The sequence below is a fragment of the Ambystoma mexicanum genome, chromosome 8 (assembly GCF_040938575.1).
Source record: "Ambystoma mexicanum isolate Mex_15411 chromosome 8, UKY_AmexF1_1, whole genome shotgun sequence".
NCBI lineage: Eukaryota > Metazoa > Chordata > Amphibia > Caudata > Ambystomatidae > Ambystoma > Ambystoma mexicanum.
Genome location: NC_090929.1, coordinates 731,438,125 through 731,454,126, shown reverse-complemented (window position 1 = coordinate 731,454,126; position 16,002 = coordinate 731,438,125). Strand labels below are relative to the sequence as shown.

At 46.8% G+C, this 16,002-nt stretch overlaps 45 non-coding genes and 4 pseudogenes across 45 annotated transcripts; all 49 read right to left on the bottom strand.

The window, feature by feature from the left end:
• Positions 1-82: 82 nt before the first annotated feature.
• On the bottom strand, positions 83-201 carry LOC138477733 (5S ribosomal RNA). The gene has a single exon (XR_011271665.1). It is a non-coding gene; the product is annotated as a 5S ribosomal RNA (ribosomal RNA).
• A 464-nt stretch (positions 202-665) lies between these two features.
• LOC138476105 (5S ribosomal RNA) lies at positions 666-784 on the bottom strand. The gene has a single exon (XR_011270186.1). It is a non-coding gene; the product is annotated as a 5S ribosomal RNA (ribosomal RNA).
• A 106-nt stretch (positions 785-890) lies between these two features.
• Positions 891-1,009, bottom strand: LOC138480039 (5S ribosomal RNA). Its single transcript, XR_011273758.1, has one exon. It is a non-coding gene; the product is annotated as a 5S ribosomal RNA (ribosomal RNA).
• Positions 1,010-1,115: 106 nt separating this feature from the next.
• LOC138476103 (5S ribosomal RNA) lies at positions 1,116-1,234 on the bottom strand. The gene has a single exon (XR_011270185.1). It is a non-coding gene; the product is annotated as a 5S ribosomal RNA (ribosomal RNA).
• A 464-nt stretch (positions 1,235-1,698) lies between these two features.
• LOC138476102 (5S ribosomal RNA) lies at positions 1,699-1,817 on the bottom strand. The gene has a single exon (XR_011270184.1). It is a non-coding gene; the product is annotated as a 5S ribosomal RNA (ribosomal RNA).
• A 106-nt stretch (positions 1,818-1,923) lies between these two features.
• On the bottom strand, positions 1,924-2,042 carry LOC138478409 (5S ribosomal RNA). The gene has a single exon (XR_011272279.1). It is a non-coding gene; the product is annotated as a 5S ribosomal RNA (ribosomal RNA).
• A 474-nt stretch (positions 2,043-2,516) lies between these two features.
• On the bottom strand, positions 2,517-2,635 carry LOC138478216 (5S ribosomal RNA). The gene has a single exon (XR_011272104.1). It is a non-coding gene; the product is annotated as a 5S ribosomal RNA (ribosomal RNA).
• Positions 2,636-2,741: 106 nt separating this feature from the next.
• Positions 2,742-2,860, bottom strand: LOC138478724 (5S ribosomal RNA). The gene has a single exon (XR_011272565.1). It is a non-coding gene; the product is annotated as a 5S ribosomal RNA (ribosomal RNA).
• Positions 2,861-2,966: 106 nt separating this feature from the next.
• LOC138480234 (5S ribosomal RNA) lies at positions 2,967-3,085 on the bottom strand. The gene has a single exon (XR_011273935.1). It is a non-coding gene; the product is annotated as a 5S ribosomal RNA (ribosomal RNA).
• Positions 3,086-3,191: 106 nt separating this feature from the next.
• LOC138475987 (5S ribosomal RNA) lies at positions 3,192-3,310 on the bottom strand. Its single transcript, XR_011270080.1, has one exon. It is a non-coding gene; the product is annotated as a 5S ribosomal RNA (ribosomal RNA).
• A 453-nt stretch (positions 3,311-3,763) lies between these two features.
• LOC138476101 (5S ribosomal RNA) lies at positions 3,764-3,882 on the bottom strand. The gene has a single exon (XR_011270183.1). It is a non-coding gene; the product is annotated as a 5S ribosomal RNA (ribosomal RNA).
• A 106-nt stretch (positions 3,883-3,988) lies between these two features.
• LOC138479304 (5S ribosomal RNA) lies at positions 3,989-4,107 on the bottom strand. Its single transcript, XR_011273091.1, has one exon. It is a non-coding gene; the product is annotated as a 5S ribosomal RNA (ribosomal RNA).
• Positions 4,108-4,213: 106 nt separating this feature from the next.
• Positions 4,214-4,332, bottom strand: LOC138476100 (5S ribosomal RNA). Its single transcript, XR_011270182.1, has one exon. It is a non-coding gene; the product is annotated as a 5S ribosomal RNA (ribosomal RNA).
• A 106-nt stretch (positions 4,333-4,438) lies between these two features.
• Positions 4,439-4,557, bottom strand: LOC138476099 (5S ribosomal RNA). The gene has a single exon (XR_011270181.1). It is a non-coding gene; the product is annotated as a 5S ribosomal RNA (ribosomal RNA).
• Positions 4,558-5,020: 463 nt separating this feature from the next.
• On the bottom strand, positions 5,021-5,139 carry LOC138476097 (5S ribosomal RNA). The gene has a single exon (XR_011270179.1). It is a non-coding gene; the product is annotated as a 5S ribosomal RNA (ribosomal RNA).
• Positions 5,140-5,245: 106 nt separating this feature from the next.
• On the bottom strand, positions 5,246-5,364 carry LOC138476096 (5S ribosomal RNA). The gene has a single exon (XR_011270178.1). It is a non-coding gene; the product is annotated as a 5S ribosomal RNA (ribosomal RNA).
• A 106-nt stretch (positions 5,365-5,470) lies between these two features.
• Positions 5,471-5,589, bottom strand: LOC138479666 (5S ribosomal RNA). The gene has a single exon (XR_011273420.1). It is a non-coding gene; the product is annotated as a 5S ribosomal RNA (ribosomal RNA).
• Positions 5,590-5,695: 106 nt separating this feature from the next.
• LOC138476095 (5S ribosomal RNA) lies at positions 5,696-5,814 on the bottom strand. Its single transcript, XR_011270177.1, has one exon. It is a non-coding gene; the product is annotated as a 5S ribosomal RNA (ribosomal RNA).
• Positions 5,815-6,277: 463 nt separating this feature from the next.
• Positions 6,278-6,396, bottom strand: LOC138479731 (5S ribosomal RNA). Its single transcript, XR_011273478.1, has one exon. It is a non-coding gene; the product is annotated as a 5S ribosomal RNA (ribosomal RNA).
• A 106-nt stretch (positions 6,397-6,502) lies between these two features.
• On the bottom strand, positions 6,503-6,621 carry LOC138476094 (5S ribosomal RNA). The gene has a single exon (XR_011270176.1). It is a non-coding gene; the product is annotated as a 5S ribosomal RNA (ribosomal RNA).
• A 106-nt stretch (positions 6,622-6,727) lies between these two features.
• On the bottom strand, positions 6,728-6,836 carry LOC138474550 (5S ribosomal RNA; annotated as a pseudogene).
• Positions 6,837-6,942: 106 nt separating this feature from the next.
• Positions 6,943-7,061, bottom strand: LOC138476092 (5S ribosomal RNA). The gene has a single exon (XR_011270175.1). It is a non-coding gene; the product is annotated as a 5S ribosomal RNA (ribosomal RNA).
• A 464-nt stretch (positions 7,062-7,525) lies between these two features.
• LOC138474549 (5S ribosomal RNA) lies at positions 7,526-7,634 on the bottom strand (annotated as a pseudogene).
• Positions 7,635-7,740: 106 nt separating this feature from the next.
• LOC138478408 (5S ribosomal RNA) lies at positions 7,741-7,859 on the bottom strand. Its single transcript, XR_011272278.1, has one exon. It is a non-coding gene; the product is annotated as a 5S ribosomal RNA (ribosomal RNA).
• Positions 7,860-7,965: 106 nt separating this feature from the next.
• LOC138479665 (5S ribosomal RNA) lies at positions 7,966-8,084 on the bottom strand. The gene has a single exon (XR_011273419.1). It is a non-coding gene; the product is annotated as a 5S ribosomal RNA (ribosomal RNA).
• Positions 8,085-8,190: 106 nt separating this feature from the next.
• LOC138478868 (5S ribosomal RNA) lies at positions 8,191-8,309 on the bottom strand. Its single transcript, XR_011272695.1, has one exon. It is a non-coding gene; the product is annotated as a 5S ribosomal RNA (ribosomal RNA).
• A 463-nt stretch (positions 8,310-8,772) lies between these two features.
• Positions 8,773-8,891, bottom strand: LOC138476090 (5S ribosomal RNA). Its single transcript, XR_011270173.1, has one exon. It is a non-coding gene; the product is annotated as a 5S ribosomal RNA (ribosomal RNA).
• Positions 8,892-8,997: 106 nt separating this feature from the next.
• LOC138476089 (5S ribosomal RNA) lies at positions 8,998-9,116 on the bottom strand. The gene has a single exon (XR_011270172.1). It is a non-coding gene; the product is annotated as a 5S ribosomal RNA (ribosomal RNA).
• Positions 9,117-9,222: 106 nt separating this feature from the next.
• On the bottom strand, positions 9,223-9,341 carry LOC138479664 (5S ribosomal RNA). Its single transcript, XR_011273418.1, has one exon. It is a non-coding gene; the product is annotated as a 5S ribosomal RNA (ribosomal RNA).
• Positions 9,342-9,448: 107 nt separating this feature from the next.
• On the bottom strand, positions 9,449-9,567 carry LOC138478078 (5S ribosomal RNA). The gene has a single exon (XR_011271978.1). It is a non-coding gene; the product is annotated as a 5S ribosomal RNA (ribosomal RNA).
• Positions 9,568-10,030: 463 nt separating this feature from the next.
• LOC138478077 (5S ribosomal RNA) lies at positions 10,031-10,149 on the bottom strand. Its single transcript, XR_011271977.1, has one exon. It is a non-coding gene; the product is annotated as a 5S ribosomal RNA (ribosomal RNA).
• A 106-nt stretch (positions 10,150-10,255) lies between these two features.
• On the bottom strand, positions 10,256-10,374 carry LOC138476088 (5S ribosomal RNA). The gene has a single exon (XR_011270171.1). It is a non-coding gene; the product is annotated as a 5S ribosomal RNA (ribosomal RNA).
• Positions 10,375-10,480: 106 nt separating this feature from the next.
• Positions 10,481-10,589, bottom strand: LOC138474548 (5S ribosomal RNA; annotated as a pseudogene).
• A 106-nt stretch (positions 10,590-10,695) lies between these two features.
• Positions 10,696-10,814, bottom strand: LOC138477732 (5S ribosomal RNA). Its single transcript, XR_011271664.1, has one exon. It is a non-coding gene; the product is annotated as a 5S ribosomal RNA (ribosomal RNA).
• A 464-nt stretch (positions 10,815-11,278) lies between these two features.
• On the bottom strand, positions 11,279-11,397 carry LOC138476087 (5S ribosomal RNA). Its single transcript, XR_011270170.1, has one exon. It is a non-coding gene; the product is annotated as a 5S ribosomal RNA (ribosomal RNA).
• Positions 11,398-11,503: 106 nt separating this feature from the next.
• Positions 11,504-11,622, bottom strand: LOC138480038 (5S ribosomal RNA). The gene has a single exon (XR_011273757.1). It is a non-coding gene; the product is annotated as a 5S ribosomal RNA (ribosomal RNA).
• Positions 11,623-11,728: 106 nt separating this feature from the next.
• LOC138476086 (5S ribosomal RNA) lies at positions 11,729-11,847 on the bottom strand. The gene has a single exon (XR_011270169.1). It is a non-coding gene; the product is annotated as a 5S ribosomal RNA (ribosomal RNA).
• A 464-nt stretch (positions 11,848-12,311) lies between these two features.
• Positions 12,312-12,430, bottom strand: LOC138476084 (5S ribosomal RNA). The gene has a single exon (XR_011270167.1). It is a non-coding gene; the product is annotated as a 5S ribosomal RNA (ribosomal RNA).
• Positions 12,431-12,536: 106 nt separating this feature from the next.
• On the bottom strand, positions 12,537-12,655 carry LOC138478407 (5S ribosomal RNA). Its single transcript, XR_011272277.1, has one exon. It is a non-coding gene; the product is annotated as a 5S ribosomal RNA (ribosomal RNA).
• Positions 12,656-12,761: 106 nt separating this feature from the next.
• LOC138479663 (5S ribosomal RNA) lies at positions 12,762-12,880 on the bottom strand. The gene has a single exon (XR_011273417.1). It is a non-coding gene; the product is annotated as a 5S ribosomal RNA (ribosomal RNA).
• A 106-nt stretch (positions 12,881-12,986) lies between these two features.
• On the bottom strand, positions 12,987-13,105 carry LOC138476083 (5S ribosomal RNA). Its single transcript, XR_011270166.1, has one exon. It is a non-coding gene; the product is annotated as a 5S ribosomal RNA (ribosomal RNA).
• A 463-nt stretch (positions 13,106-13,568) lies between these two features.
• Positions 13,569-13,687, bottom strand: LOC138478075 (5S ribosomal RNA). The gene has a single exon (XR_011271976.1). It is a non-coding gene; the product is annotated as a 5S ribosomal RNA (ribosomal RNA).
• Positions 13,688-13,793: 106 nt separating this feature from the next.
• Positions 13,794-13,912, bottom strand: LOC138476081 (5S ribosomal RNA). Its single transcript, XR_011270165.1, has one exon. It is a non-coding gene; the product is annotated as a 5S ribosomal RNA (ribosomal RNA).
• Positions 13,913-14,018: 106 nt separating this feature from the next.
• On the bottom strand, positions 14,019-14,127 carry LOC138474547 (5S ribosomal RNA; annotated as a pseudogene).
• A 106-nt stretch (positions 14,128-14,233) lies between these two features.
• On the bottom strand, positions 14,234-14,352 carry LOC138477731 (5S ribosomal RNA). Its single transcript, XR_011271663.1, has one exon. It is a non-coding gene; the product is annotated as a 5S ribosomal RNA (ribosomal RNA).
• Positions 14,353-14,816: 464 nt separating this feature from the next.
• On the bottom strand, positions 14,817-14,935 carry LOC138476080 (5S ribosomal RNA). Its single transcript, XR_011270164.1, has one exon. It is a non-coding gene; the product is annotated as a 5S ribosomal RNA (ribosomal RNA).
• Positions 14,936-15,041: 106 nt separating this feature from the next.
• On the bottom strand, positions 15,042-15,160 carry LOC138480036 (5S ribosomal RNA). Its single transcript, XR_011273756.1, has one exon. It is a non-coding gene; the product is annotated as a 5S ribosomal RNA (ribosomal RNA).
• A 106-nt stretch (positions 15,161-15,266) lies between these two features.
• On the bottom strand, positions 15,267-15,385 carry LOC138476079 (5S ribosomal RNA). Its single transcript, XR_011270163.1, has one exon. It is a non-coding gene; the product is annotated as a 5S ribosomal RNA (ribosomal RNA).
• Positions 15,386-15,849: 464 nt separating this feature from the next.
• Positions 15,850-15,968, bottom strand: LOC138476078 (5S ribosomal RNA). The gene has a single exon (XR_011270162.1). It is a non-coding gene; the product is annotated as a 5S ribosomal RNA (ribosomal RNA).
• Between the last annotated feature and the right edge of the window lie 34 nt (positions 15,969-16,002).

The window sequence follows — 16,002 nt, the reverse complement described above, 5'->3', positions numbered from 1 at the left end:
TTTAAGCATCTAGTCGGCTAGACCTTGCAGTTTTGAAAGGCAATTGAGAAATGGCTCACTTCCTGAACTTGGAGCACAAAAAAGCCTACAGCACCTGGTATTCCCAGGCGGTCTCCCATCCAGGTACTAACTAGGCCCGGCACTGCTTAGCTTCCGAGATCAGACGAGATCGGGCGCATTCAGTGTGGTGTGGCCGTAGGCTCGAGTAATGCTAAGAATATTACTCTTATGCATTTGCATTTAGTAAGCTAAGCCATGCAGCCACTTGCAACATGATACCACGCTCATCGGTCGATCAGCGCTCGATCAGGCGAGATATATAAGACTGGTGGGCCCATTCAGGACTCCTATGTCTGGTAGGATAACTTTAATCCATCCATCCTGTTTCTGTTGCAGGGAGGTGGAGAGAACAATCAACACAATAACGGCTTTCTTTCATGCCTCTTGAAGGACTCAATATTCTCTGTACTGCATTACATGTGAAAGTCGATTTATTACCCATGAACACACTACCTGTATGCTAATTATATGTAAATAGGTAGCTCCAGCCCTCATAATGTTGTCCAACATTTCCGCTATAAAACGGGATAAAATTATTTTGGAAACATACCAAATTTGAAAAGTAATTGAGAAGTTGTGCAATTACTAATCATGGAGCACAAAATAGCCTACAGCACCTGGTATTCCCAGGCGGTCTCCCATCCAGGTACTAACTAGGCCCGACACTGCTTAGCTTCCGAGATCAGACGAGATCGGGCGCATTCAGTGTGGTGTGGCCGTAGGCTCTGGGCCTAGTGAGTTTTGTACTTTTAAGCATCTAGTCGGCTAGACCTTGCAGTTTTGAAAGGCAATTGAGAAATGGCTCACTTCCTGAACTTGGAGCACAAAAAAGCCTACAGCACCTGGTATTCCCAGGCAGTCTCCCATCCAGGTACTAACTAGGCCCGACACTGCTTAGCTTCTGAGATCAGACGAGATCGGGCGCATTCAGTGTGGTGTGGCCGTAGGCTCTGGTCCTAGTGAGTTTTGTACTTTTAAGCATCTAGTCGGCTAGACCTTGCAGTTTTGAAAGGCAATTGAGAAATGGCTCACTTCCTGAACTTGGAGCACAAAAAAGCCTACAGCACCTGGTATTCCCAGGCGGTCTCCCATCCAGGTACTAACTAGGCCCGACACTGCTTAGCTTCCGAGATCAGACGAGATCGGGCGCATTCAGTGTGGTGTGGCCGTAGGCTCTAGAAATGCTAAGAATATTACTCTTATGCATTTGCATTTAGTAAGCTAAGCCATGCAGCCACTTGCAACATGATACCACGCTCATCGCTCGATCAGCGCTTGATCAGGCGAGATATATAAGACTGGTGGGCCCATTCAGGACTCCTATGTCTGGTAGGATAACTTTAATCCATCCATCCTGTTTCTGTTGCAGGGAGGTGGAGAGAACAATCAACACAATAACGGCTTTCTTTCATGCCTCTTGAAGGACTTAATATTCTCTGTACTGCATTACATGTGAAAGTCGATTTATTACCCATGAACACACTACCTGTATGCTAATTATATGTAAATAGGTAGCTCCAGCCCTCATAATGTTGTCCAACATTTCCGCTATAAAACGGGATAAAATTATTTTGGAAACATACCAAATTTGAAAAGTAATTGAGAAGTTGCGCAATTACTAATCATGGAGCACAAAATAGCCTACAGCACCTGGTATTCCCAGGCGGTCTCCCATCCAGGTACTAACTAGGCCCGACACTGCTTAGCTTCCGAGATCAGACGAGATCGGGCGCATTCAGTGTGGTGTGGCCGTAGGCTCTGGGCCTAGTGAGTTTTGTACTTTTAAGCATCTAGTCGGCTAGACCTTGCAGTTTTGAAAGGCAATTGAGAAATGGCTCACTTCCTGAACTTGGAGCACAAAAAAGCCTACAGCACCTGGTATTCCCAGGCAGTCTCCCATCCAGGTACTAACTAGGCCCGACACTGCTTAGCTTCCGAGATCAGACGAGATCGGGCGCATTCAGTGTGGTGTGGCCGTAGGCTCTAGAAATGCTAAGAATATTACTCTTATGCATTTGCATTTAGTAAGCTAAGCCATGCAGCCACTTGCAACATGATACCACGCTCATCGCTCGATCAGCGCTCGATCAGGCTCGATCAGGCGAGATATATAAGACTGGTGGGCCCATTCAGGACTCCTATGTCTGGTAGGATAACTTTAATCCATCCATCCTGTTTCTGTTGCAGGGAGATGGAGAGAACAATCAACACAATAACGGCTTTCTTTCATGCCTCTTGAAGGACTCAATATTCTCTGTACTGCATTACATGTGAAAGTCGATTTATTACCCATGAACACACTACCTGTATGCTAATTATATGTAAATAGGTAGCTCCAGCCCTCATAATGTTGTCCAACATTTCCGCTATAAAACGGGATAAAATTATTTTGGAAACATACCAAATTTGAAAAGTAATTGAGAAGTTGTGCAATTACTAATCATGGAGCACAAAATAGCCTACAGCACCTGGTATTCCCAGGCGGTCTCCCATCCAGGTACTAACTAGGCCCGACACTGCTTAGCTTCCGAGATCAGACGAGATCGGGCGCATTCAGTGTGATGTGGCCGTAGGCTCTGGGCCTAGTGAGTTTTGTACTTTTAAGCATCTAGTCGGCTAGACCTTGCAGTTTTGAAAGGCAATTGAGAAATGGCTCACTTCCTGAACTTGGAGCACAAAAAATCCTACAGCACCTGGTATTCCCAGGCGGTCTCCCATCCAGGTACTAACTAGGCCCGACACTGCTTAGCTTCCGAGATCAGACGAGATCGGGCGCATTCAGTGTGGTGTGGCCGTAGGCTCTGGTCCTAGTGAGTTTTGTACTTTTAAGCATCTAGTCGGCTAGACCTTGCAGTTTTGAAAGGCAATTGAGAAATGGCTCACTTCCTGAACTTGGAGCACAAAAAAGCCTACAGCACCTGGTATTCCCAGGCCGTCTCCCATCCAGGTACTAACTAGGCCCGACACTGCTTAGCTTCCAAGATCAGACGAGATCGGGCGCATTCAGTGTGGTGTGGCCGTAGGCTCTGGGCCTAGTGAGTTTTGTACTTTTAAGCATCTAGTCGGCTAGACCTTGCAGTTTTGAAAGGCAATTGAGAAATGGCTCACTTCCTGAACTTGGAGCACAAAAAAGCCTACAGCACCTGGTATTCCCAGGCGGTCTCCCATCCAGGTACTAACTAGGCCCAACACTGCTTAGCTTCCGAGATCAGACGAGATCGGGCGCATTCAGTGTGGTGTGGCCGTAGGCTCTAGAAATGCTAAGAATATTACTCTTATGCATTTGCATTTAGTAAGCTAAGCCATGCAGCCACTTGCAACATGATACCACGCTCATCGCTCGATCAGGCGAGATATATAAGACTGGTGGGCCCATTCAGGACTCCTATGTCTGGTAGGATAACTTTAATCCATCCATCCTGTTTCTGTTGCAGGGAGGTGGAGAGAACAATCAACACAATAACGGCTTTCTTTCATGCCTCTTGAAGGACTCAATATTCTCTGTACTGCATTACATGTGAAAGTCGATTTATTACCCATGAACACACTACCTGTATGCTAATTATATGTAAATAGGTAGCTCCAGCCCTCATAATGTTGTCCAACATTTCCGCTATAAAACGGGATAAAATTATTTTGGAAACATACCAAATTTGAAAAGTAATTGAGAAGTTGTGCAATTACTAATCATGGAGCACAAAATAGCCTACAGCACCTGGTATTCCCAGGCGGTCTCCCATCCAGGTACTAACTAGGCCCGACACTGCTTAGCTTCCGAGATCAGACGAGATCGGGCGCATTCAGTGTGGTGTGGCCGTAGGCTCTGGGCCTAGTGAGTTTTGTACTTTTAAGCATCTAGTCGGCTAGACCTTGCAGTTTTGAAAGGCAATTGAGAAATGGCTCACTTCCTGAACTTGGAGCACAAAAAAGCCTACAGCACCTGGTATTCCCAGGCGGTCTCCCATCCAGGTACTAACTAGGCCCGACACTGCTTAGCTTCCGAGATCAGACGAGATTGGGCGCATTCAGTGTGGTGTGGCCGTAGGCTCTGGTCCTAGTGAGTTTTGTACTTTTAAGCATCTAGTCGGCTAGACCTTGCAGTTTTGAAAGGCAATTGAGAAATGGCTCACTTCCTGAACTTGGAGCACAAAAAAGCCTACAGCACCTGGTATTCCCAGGCGGTCTCCCATCCAGGTACTAACTAGGCCCGACACTGCTTAGCTTCCGAGATCAGACGAGATCGGGCGCATTCAGTGTGGTGTGGCCGTAGGCTCTGGGCCTAGTGAGTTTTGTACTTTTAAGCATCTAGTCGGCTAGACCTTGCAGTTTTGAAAGGCAATTGAGAAATGGCTCACTTCCTGAACTTGGAGCACAAAAAAGCCTACAGCACCTGGTATTCCCAGGCGGTCTCCCATCCAGGTACTAACTAGGCCCGACACTGCTTAGCTTCCGAGATCAGACGAGATCGGGCGCATTCAGTGTGGTGTGGCCGTAGGCTCTAGAAATGCTAAGAATATTACTCTTATGCATTTGCATTTAGTAAGCTAAGCCATGCAGCCACTTGCAACATGATACCACGCTCATCGCTCGATCAGGCTCGATCAGGCGAGATATATAAGACTGGTGGGCCCATTCAGGACTCCTATGTCTGGTAGGATAACTTTAATCCATCCATCCTGTTTCTGTTGCAGGGAGGTGGAGAGAACAATCAACACAATAACGGCTTTCTTTCATGCCTCTTGAAGGACTCAATATTCTCTGTACTGCATTACATGTGAAAGTCGATTTATTACCCATGAACACACTACCTGTATGCTAATTATATGTAAATAGGTAGCTCCAGCCCTCATAATGTTGTCCAACATTTCCGCTATAAAACGGGATAAAATTATTTTGGAAACATACCAAATTTGAAAAGTAATTGAGAAGTTGTGCAATTACTAATCATGGAGCACAAAATAGCCTACAGCACCTGGTATTCCCAGGCGGTCTCCCATCCAGGTACTAACTAGGCCCGACACTGCTTAGCTTCCGAGATCAGACGAGATCGGGCGCATTCAGTGTGGTGTGGCCGTAGGCTCTGGGCCTAGTGAGTTTTGTACTTTTAAGCATCTAGTCGGCTAGACCTTGCAGTTTTGAAAGGCAATTGAGAAATGGCTCACTTCCTGAACTTGGAGCACAAAAAAGCCTACAGCACCTGGTATTCCCAGGCGGTCTCCCATCCAGGTACTAACTAGGCCCGACACTGCTTAGCTTCCGAGATCAGACGAGATCGGGCGCATTCAGTGTGGTGTGGCCGTAGGCTCTGGTCCTAGTGAGTTTTGTACTTTTAAGCATCTAGTCGGCTAGACCTTGCAGTTTTGAAAGGCAATTGAGAAATGGCTCACTTCCTGAACTTGGAGCACAAAAAAGCCTACAGCACCTGGTATTCCCAGGCCGTCTCCCATCCAGGTACTAACTAGGCCCGACACTGCTTAGCTTCCGAGATCAGACGAGATCGGGCGCATTCAGTGTGGTGTGGCCGTAGGCTCTGGGCCTAGTGAGTTTTGTACTTTTAAGCATCTAGTCGGCTAGACCTTGCAGTTTTGAAAGGCAATTGAGAAATGGCTCACTTCCTGAACTTGGAGCACAAAAAAGCCTACAGCACCTGGTATTCCCAGGCGGTCTCCCATCCAGGTACTAACTAGGCCCGACACTGCTTAGCTTCCGAGATCAGACGAGATCGGGCGCATTCAGTGTGGTGTGGCCGTAGGCTCTAGAAATGCTAAGAATATTACTCTTATGCATTTGCATTTAGTAAGCTAAGCCATGCAGCCACTTGCAACATGATACCACGCTCATCGCTCGATCAGGCTCGATCAGGCGAGATATATAAGACTGGTGGGCCCATTCAGGACTCCTATGTCTGGTAGGATAACTTTAATCCATCCATCCTGTTTCTGTTGCAGGGAGGTGGAGAGAACAATCAACACAATAACGGCTTTCTTTCATGCCTCTTGAAGGACTCAATATTCTCTGTACTGCATTACATGTGAAAGTCGATTTATTACCCATGAACACACTACCTGTATGCTAATTATATGTAAATAGGTAGCTCCAGCCCTCATAATGTTGTCCAACATTTCCGCTATAAAACGGGATAAAATTATTTTGGAAACATACCAAATTTGAAAAGTAATTGAGAAGTTGTGCAATTACTAATCATGGAGCACAAAATAGCCTACAGCACCTGGTATTCCCAGGCGGTCTCCCATCCAGGTACTAACTAGGCCCGACACTGCTTAGCTTCCAAGATCAGACGAGATCAGGCGCATTCAGTGTGGTGTGGCCGTAGGCTCAGGGCTTAGTGAGTTTTGTACTTTTAAGCATCTAGTCGGCTAGACCTTGCAGTTTTGAAAGGCAATTGAGAAATGGCTCACTTCCTGAACTTGGAGCACAAAAAAGCCTACAGCACCTGGTATTCCCAGGCGGTCTCCCATCCAGGTACTAACTAGGCCCGACACTGCTTAGCTTCCGAGATCAGACGAGATCGGGCGCATTCAGTGTGGTGTGGCCGTAGGCTCTGGTCCTAGTGAGTTTTGTACTTTTAAGCATCTAGTCGGCTAGACCTTGCAGTTTTGAAAGGCAATTGAGAAATGGCTCACTTCCTGAACTTGGAGCACAAAAAAGCCTACAGCACCTGGTATTCCCAGGCGGTCTCCCATCCAGGTACTAACTAGGCCCGACACTGCTTAGCTTCCGAGATCAGACGCATTCAGTGTGGTGTGGCCGTAGGCTCTGGGCCTAGTGAGTTTTGTACTTTTAAGCATCTAGTCGGCTAGACCTTGCAGTTTTGAAAGGCAATTGAGAAATGGCTCACTTCCTGAACTTGGAGCACAAAAAAGCCTACAGCACCTGGTATTCCCAGGCGGTCTCCCATCCAGGTACTAACTAGGCCCGACACTGCTTAGCTTCCGAGATCAGACGAGATCGGGCGCATTCAGTGTGGTGTGGCCGTAGGCTCGAGTAATGCTAAGAATATTACTCTTATGCATTTGCATTTAGTAAGCTAAGCCATGCAGCCACTTGCAACATGATACCACGCTCATCGGTCGATCAGCGCTCGATCAGGCGAGATATATAAGACTGGTGGGCCCATTCAGGACTCCTATGTCTGGTAGGATAACTTTAATCCATCCATCCTGTTTCTGTTGCAGGGAGGTGGAGAGAACAATCAACACAATAACGCCTTTCTTTCATGCCTCTTGAAGGACTCAATATTCTCTGTACTGCATTACATGTGAAAGTCGATTTATTACCCATGAACACACTACTTGTATGCTAATTATATGTAAATAGGTAGCTCCAGCCCTCATAATGTTGTCCAACATTTCCGCTATAAAACGGGATAAAATTATTTTGGAAACATACCAAATTTGAAAAGTAATTGAGAAGTTGTGCAATTACTAATCATGGAGCACAAAATAGCCTACAGCACCTGGTATTCCCAGGCGGTCTCCCATCCAGGTACTAACTAGGCCCGACACTGCTTAGCTTCCGAGATCAGACGCATTCAGTGTGGTGTGGCCGTAGGCTCTGGGCCTAGTGAGTTTTGTACTTTTAAGCATCTAGTCGGCTAGACCTTGCAGTTTTGAAAGGCAATTGAGAAATGGCTCACTTCCTGAACTTGGAGCACAAAAAAGCCTACAGCACCTGGTATTCCCAGGCAGTCTCCCATCCAGGTACTAACTAGGCCCGACACTGCTTAGCTTCCGAGATCAGACGAGATCGGGCGCATTCAGTGTGGTGTGGCCGTAGGCTCTGGGCCTAGTGAGTTTTGTACTTTTAAGCATCTAGTCGGCTAGACCTTGCAGTTTTGAAAGGCAATTGAGAAATGGCTCACTTCCTGAACTTGGAGCACAAAAAAGCCTACAGCACCTGGTATTCCCAGGCCGTCTCCCATCCAGGTACTAACTAGGCCCGACACTGCTTAGCTTCCGAGATCAGACGAGATCGGGCGCATTCAGTGTGGTGTGGCCGTAGGCTCTGGGCCTCGTGAGTTTTGTACTTTTAAGCATCTAGTCGGCTAGACCTTGCAGTTTTGAAAGGCAATTGAGAAATGGCTCACTTCCTGAACTTGGAGCACAAAAAAGCCTACAGCACCTGGTATTCCCAGGCGGTCTCCCATCCAGGTACTAACTAGGCCCAACACTGCTTAGCTTCCGAGATCAGACGAGATTGGGCGCATTCAGTGTGGTGTGGCCGTAGGCTCTAGAAATGCTAAGAATATTACTCTTATGCATTTGCATTTAGTAAGCTAAGCCATGCAGCCACTTGCAACATGATACCACGCTCATCGCTCGATCAGGCTCGATCAGGCGAGATATATAAGACTGGTGGGCCCATTCAGGACTCCTATGTCTGGTAGGATAACTTTAATCCATCCATCCTGTTTCTGTTGCAGGGAGGTGGAGAGAACAATCAACACAATAACGGCTTTCTTTCATGCCTCTTGAAGGACTCAATATTCTCTGTACTGCATTACATGTGAAAGTCGATTTATTACCCATGAACACACTACCTGTATGCTAATTATATGTAAATAGGTAGCTCCAGCCCTCATAATGTTGTCCAACATTTCCGCTATAAAACGGGATAAAATTATTTTGGAAACATACCAAATTTGAAAAGTAATTGAGAAGTTGTGCAATTACTAATCATGGAGCACAAAATAGCCTACAGCACCTGGTATTCCCAGGCGGTCTCCCATCCAGGTACTAACTAGGCCCGACACTGCTTAGCTTCCGAGATCAGACGAGATCGGGCGCATTCAGTGTGGTGTGGCCGTAGGCTCTGGGCCTAGTGAGTTTTGTACTTTTAAGCATCTAGTCGGCTAGACCTTGCAGTTTTGAAAGGCAATTGAGAAATGGCTCTCTTCCTGAACTTGGAGCACAAATAAGCCTACAGCACCTGGTATTCCCAGGCGGTCTCCCATCCAGGTACTAACTAGGCCCGACACTGCTTAGCTTCCGAGATCAGACGAGATCGGGCGCATTCAGTGTGGTGTGGCCGTAGGCTCTGGTCCTAGTGAGTTTTGTACTTTTAAGCATCTAGTCGGCTAGACCTTGCAGTTTTGAAAGGCAATTGAGAAATGGCTCACTTCCTGAACTTGGAGCACAAAAAAGCCTACAGCACCTGGTATTCCCAGGCCGTCTCCCATCCAGGTACTAACTAGGCCCGACACTGCTTAGCTTCCGAGATCAGACGAGATCGGGCGCATTCAGTGTGGTGTGGCCGTAGGCTCTGGGCCTAGTGAGTTTTGTACTTTTAAGCATCTAGTCGGCTAGACCTTGCAGTTTTGAAAGGCAATTGAGAAATGGCTCACTTCCTGAACTTGGAGCACAAAAAAAGCCTACAGCACCTGGTATTCCCAGGCGGTCTCCCATCCAGGTACTAACTAGGCCCGACACTGCTTAGCTTCCGAGATCAGACGAGATCAGGCGCATTCAGTGTGGTGTGGCCGTAGGCTCTAGAAATGCTAAGAATATTACTCTTATGCATTTGCATTTAGTAAGCTAAGCCATGCAGCCACTTGCAACATGATACCACGCTCATCGCTCGATCAGGCTCGATCAGGCGAGATATATAAGACTGGTGGGCCCATTCAGGACTCCTATGTCTGGTAGGATAACTTTAATCCATCCATCCTGTTTCTGTTGCAGGGAGGTGGAGAGAACAATCAACACAATAACGGCTTTCTTTCATGCCTCTTGAAGGACTCAATATTCTCTGTACTGCATTACATGTGAAAGTCGATTTATTACCCATGAACACACTACCTGTATGCTAATTATATGTAAATAGGTAGCTCCAGCCCTCATAATGTTGTCCAACATTTCCGCTATAAAACGGGATAAAATTATTTTGGAAACATACCAAATTTGAAAAGTAATTGAGAAGTTGTGCAATTACTAATCATGGAGCACAAAATAGCCTACAGCACCTGGTATTCCCAGGCGGTCTCCCATCCAGGTACTAACTAGGCCCGACACTGCTTAGCTTCCGAGATCAGACGAGATCAGGCGCATTCAGTGTGGTGTGGCCGTAGGCTCAGGGCTTAGTGAGTTTTGTACTTTTAAGCATCTAGTCGGCTAGACCTTGCAGTTTTGAAAGGCAATTGAGAAATGGCTCACTTCCTGAACTTGGAGCACAAAAAAGCCTACAGCACCTGGTATTCCCAGGCGGTCTCCCATCCAGGTACTAACTAGGCCCGACACTGCTTAGCTTCCGAGATCAGACGAGATCGGGCGCATTCAGTGTGGTGTGGCCGTAGGCTCTGGTCCTAGTGAGTTTTGTACTTTTAAGCATCTAGTCGGCTAGACCTTGCAGTTTTGAAAGGCAATTGAGAAATGGCTCACTTCCTGAACTTGGAGCACAAAAAAGCCTACAGCACCTGGTATTCCCAGGCGGTCTCCCATCCAGGTACTAACTAGGCCCGACACTGCTTAGCTTCCGAGATCAGACGCATTCAGTGTGGTGTGGCCGTAGGCTCTGGGCCTAGTGAGTTTTGTACTTTTAAGCATCTAGTCGGCTAGACCTTGCAGTTTTGAAAGGCAATTGAGAAATGGCTCACTTCCTGAACTTGGAGCACAAAAAAGCCTACAGCACCTGGTATTCCCAGGCGGTCTCCCATCCAGGTACTAACTAGGCCCGGCACTGCTTAGCTTCCGAGATCAGACGAGATCGGGCGCATTCAGTGTGGTGTGGCCGTAGGCTCGAGTAATGCTAAGAATATTACTCTTATGCATTTGCATTTAGTAAGCTAAGCCATGCAGCCACTTGCAACATGATACCACGCTCATCGGTCGATCAGCGCTCGATCAGGCGAGATATATAAGACTGGTGGGCCCATTCAGGACTCCTATGTCTGGTAGGATAACTTTAATCCATCCATCCTGTTTCTGTTGCAGGGAGGTGGAGAGAACAATCAACACAATAACGGCTTTCTTTCATGCCTCTTGAAGGACTCAATATTCTCTGTACTGCATTACATGTGAAAGTCGATTTATTACCCATGAACACACTACCTGTATGCTAATTATATGTAAATAGGTAGCTCCAGCCCTCATAATGTTGTCCAACATTTCCGCTATAAAACGGGATAAAATTATTTTGGAAACATACCAAATTTGAAAAGTAATTGAGAAGTTGTGCAATTACTAATCATGGAGCACAAAATAGCCTACAGCACCTGGTATTCCCAGGCGGTCTCCCATCCAGGTACTAACTAGGCCCGACACTGCTTAGCTTCCGAGATCAGACGAGATCGGGCGCATTCAGTGTGGTGTGGCCGTAGGCTCTGGGCCTAGTGAGTTTTGTACTTTTAAGCATCTAGTCGGCTAGACCTTGCAGTTTTGAAAGGCAATTGAGAAATGGCTCACTTCCTGAACTTGGAGCACAAAAAAGCCTACAGCACCTGGTATTCCCAGGCAGTCTCCCATCCAGGTACTAACTAGGCCCGACACTGCTTAGCTTCTGAGATCAGACGAGATCGGGCGCATTCAGTGTGGTGTGGCCGTAGGCTCTGGTCCTAGTGAGTTTTGTACTTTTAAGCATCTAGTCGGCTAGACCTTGCAGTTTTGAAAGGCAATTGAGAAATGGCTCACTTCCTGAACTTGGAGCACAAAAAAGCCTACAGCACCTGGTATTCCCAGGCGGTCTCCCATCCAGGTACTAACTAGGCCCGACACTGCTTAGCTTCCGAGATCAGACGAGATCGGGCGCATTCAGTGTGGTGTGGCCGTAGGCTCTAGAAATGCTAAGAATATTACTCTTATGCATTTGCATTTAGTAAGCTAAGCCATGCAGCCACTTGCAACATGATACCACGCTCATCGCTCGATCAGCGCTTGATCAGGCGAGATATATAAGACTGGTGGGCCCATTCAGGACTCCTATGTCTGGTAGGATAACTTTAATCCATCCATCCTGTTTCTGTTGCAGGGAGGTGGAGAGAACAATCAACACAATAACGGCTTTCTTTCATGCCTCTTGAAGGACTTAATATTCTCTGTACTGCATTACATGTGAAAGTCGATTTATTACCCATGAACACACTACCTGTATGCTAATTATATGTAAATAGGTAGCTCCAGCCCTCATAATGTTGTCCAACATTTCCGCTATAAAACGGGATAAAATTATTTTGGAAACATACCAAATTTGAAAAGTAATTGAGAAGTTGCGCAATTACTAATCATGGAGCACAAAATAGCCTACAGCACCTGGTATTCCCAGGCGGTCTCCCATCCAGGTACTAACTAGGCCCGACACTGCTTAGCTTCCGAGATCAGACGAGATCGGGCGCATTCAGTGTGGTGTGGCCGTAGGCTCTGGGCCTAGTGAGTTTTGTACTTTTAAGCATCTAGTCGGCTAGACCTTGCAGTTTTGAAAGGCAATTGAGAAATGGCTCACTTCCTGAACTTGGAGCACAAAAAAGCCTACAGCACCTGGTATTCCCAGGCAGTCTCCCATCCAGGTACTAACTAGGCCCGACACTGCTTAGCTTCCGAGATCAGACGAGATCGGGCGCATTCAGTGTGGTGTGGCCGTAGGCTCTGGTCCTAGTGAGTTTTGTACTTTTAAGCATCTAGTCGGCTAGACCTTGCAGTTTTGAAAGGCAATTGAGAAATGGCTCACTTCCTGAACTTGGAGCACAAAAAAGCCTACAGCACCTGGTATTCCCAGGCCGTCTCCCATCCAGGTACTAACTAGGCCCGACACTGCTTAGCTTCCGAGATCAGACGAGATCGGGCGCATTCAGTGTGGTGTGGCCGTAGGCTCTGGGCCTAGTGAGTTTTGTACTTTTAAGCATCTAGTCGGCTAGACCTTGCAGTTTTGAAAGGCAATTGAGAAATGGCTCACTTCCTGAACTTGGAGCACAAAAAAGCCTACAGCACCTGGTATTCCCAGGCGGTCTCCCATCCAGGTACTAACTAGGCCCGACACTGCTTAGCTTCCGAGATCAGACGAGATCGGGCGCATTCAGTGTGGTGTGGCCGTAGGCTCTAGAAATGCTAAGAATATTACTCTTATGCATTTGCATTTAGTAAGCTAAGCCATGCAGCCACTTGCAACATGATACCACGCTCATCGCTCGATCAGGCTCGATCAGGCGAGATATATAAGACTGGTGGGCCCATTCAGGACTCCTATGTCTGGTAGGATAACTTTAATCCATCCATCCTGTTTCTGTTGCAGGGAGGTGGAGAGAACAATCAACACAATAACGGCTTTCTTTCATGCCTCTTGAAGGACTCAATATTCTCTGTACTGCATTACATGTGAAAGTCGATTTATTACCCATGAACACACTACCTGTATGCTAATTATATGTAAATAGGTAGCTCCAGCCCTCATAATGTTGTCCAACATTTCCGCTATAAAACGGGATAAAATTATTTTGGAAACATACCAAATTTGAAAAGTAATTGAGAAGTTGTGCAATTACTAATCATGGAGCACAAAATAGCCTACAGCACCTGGTATTCCCAGGCGGTCTCCCATCCAGGTACTAACTAGGCCCGACACTGCTTAGCTTCCGAGATCAGACGAGATCAGGCGCATTCAGTGTGGTGTGGCCGTAGGCTCAGGGCTTAGTGAGTTTTGTACTTTTAAGCATCTAGTCGGCTAGACCTTGCAGTTTTGAAAGGCAATTGAGAAATGGCTCACTTCCTGAACTTGGAGCACAAAAAAGCCTACAGCACCTGGTATTCCCAGGCGGTCTCCCATCCAGGTACTAACTAGGCCCGACACTGCTTAGCTTCCGAGATCAGACGAGATCGGGCGCATTCAGTGTGGTGTGGCCGTAGGCTCTGGTCCTAGTGAGTTTTGTACTTTTAAGCATCTAGTCGGCTAGACCTTGCAGTTTTGAAAGGCAATTGAGAAATGGCTCACTTCCTGAACTTGGAGCACAAAAAAGCCTACAGCACCTGGTATTCCCAGGCGGTCTCCCATCCAGGTACTAACTAGGCCCGACACTGCTTAGCTTCCGAGATCAGACGCATTCAGTGTGGTGTGGCCGTAGGCTCTGGGCCTAGTGAGTTTTGTACTTTTAAGCATCTAGTCGGCTAGACCTTGCAGTTTTGAAAGGCAATTGAGAAATGGCTCACTTCCTGAACTTGGAGCACAAAAAAGCCTACAGCACCTGGTATTCCCAGGCGGTCTCCCATCCAGGTACTAACTAGGCCCGGCACTGCTTAGCTTCCGAGATCAGACGAGATCGGGCGCATTCAGTGTGGTGTGGCCGTAGGCTCGAGTAATGCTAAGAATATTACTCTTATGCATTTGCATTTAGTAAGCTAAGCCATGCAGCCACTTGCAACATGATACCACGCTCATCGGTCGATCAGCGCTCGATCAGGCGAGATATATAAGACTGGTGGGCCCATTCAGGACTCCTATGTCTGGTAGGATAACTTTAATCCATCCATCCTGTTTCTGTTGCAGGGAGGTGGAGAGAACAATCAACACAATAACGGCTTTCTTTCATGCCTCTTGAAGGACTCAATATTCTCTGTACTGCATTACATGTGAAAGTCGATTTATTACCCATGAACACACTACCTGTATGCTAATTATATGTAAATAGGTAGCTCCAGCCCTCATAATGTTGTCCAACATTTCCGCTATAAAACGGGATAAAATTATTTTGGAAACATACCAAATTTGAAAAGTAATTGAGAAGTTGTGCAATTACTAATCATGGAGCACAAAATAGCCTACAGCACCTGGTATTCCCAGGCGGTCTCCCATCCAGGTACTAACTAGGCCCGACACTGCTTAGCTTCCGAGATCAGACGAGATCGGGCGCATTCAGTGTGGTGTGGCCGTAGGCTCTGGGCCTAGTGAGTTTTGTACTTTTAAGCATCTAGTCGGCTAGACCTTGCAGTTTTGAAAGGCAATTGAGAAATGGCTCACTTCCTGAACTTGGAGCACAAAAAAGCCTACAGCACCTGGTATTCCCAGGCAGTCTCCCATCCAGGTACTAACTAGGCCCGACACTGCTTAGCTTCTGAGATCAGACGAGATCGGGCGCATTCAGTGTGGTGTGGCCGTAGGCTCTGGTCCTAGTGAGTTTTGTACTTTTAAGCATCTAGTCGGCTAGACCTTGCAGTTTTGAAAGGCAATTGAGAAATGGCTCACTTCCTGAACTTGGAGCACAAAAAAGCCTACAGCACCTGGTATTCCCAGGCGGTCTCCCATCCAGGTACTAACTAGGCCCGACACTGCTTAGCTTCCGAGATCAGACGAGATCGGGCGCATTCAGTGTGGTGTGGCCGTAGGCTCTAGAAATGCTAAGAATATTACTCTTATGCATTTGCATTTAGTAAGCTAAGCCATGCAGCCACTTGCAACATGATACCACGCTCATCGCTCGATCAGCGCTTGATCAGGCGAGATATATAAGACTGGTGGGCCCATTCAGGACTCCTATGTCTGGTAGGATAACTTTAATCCATCCATCCTGTTTCTGTTGCAGGGAGGTGGAGAGAACAATCAACACAATAACGGCTTTCTTTCATGCCTCTTGAAGGACTTAATATTCTCTGTACTGCATTACATGTGAAAGTCGATTTATTACCCATGAACACACTACCTGTATGCTAATTATATGTAAATAGGTAGCTCCAGCCCTCATAATGTTGTCCAACATTTCCGCTATAAAACGGGATAAAATTATTTTGGAAACATACCAAATTTGAAAAGTAATTGAGAAGTTGCGCAATTACTAATCATGGAGCACAAAATAGCCTACAGCACCTGGTATTCCCAGGCGGTCTCCCATCCAGGTACTAACTAGGCCCGACACTGCTTAGCTTCCGAGATCAGACGAGATCGGGCGCATTCAGTGTGGTGTGGCCGTAGGCTCTGGGCCTAGTGAGTTTTGTACTTTTAAGCATC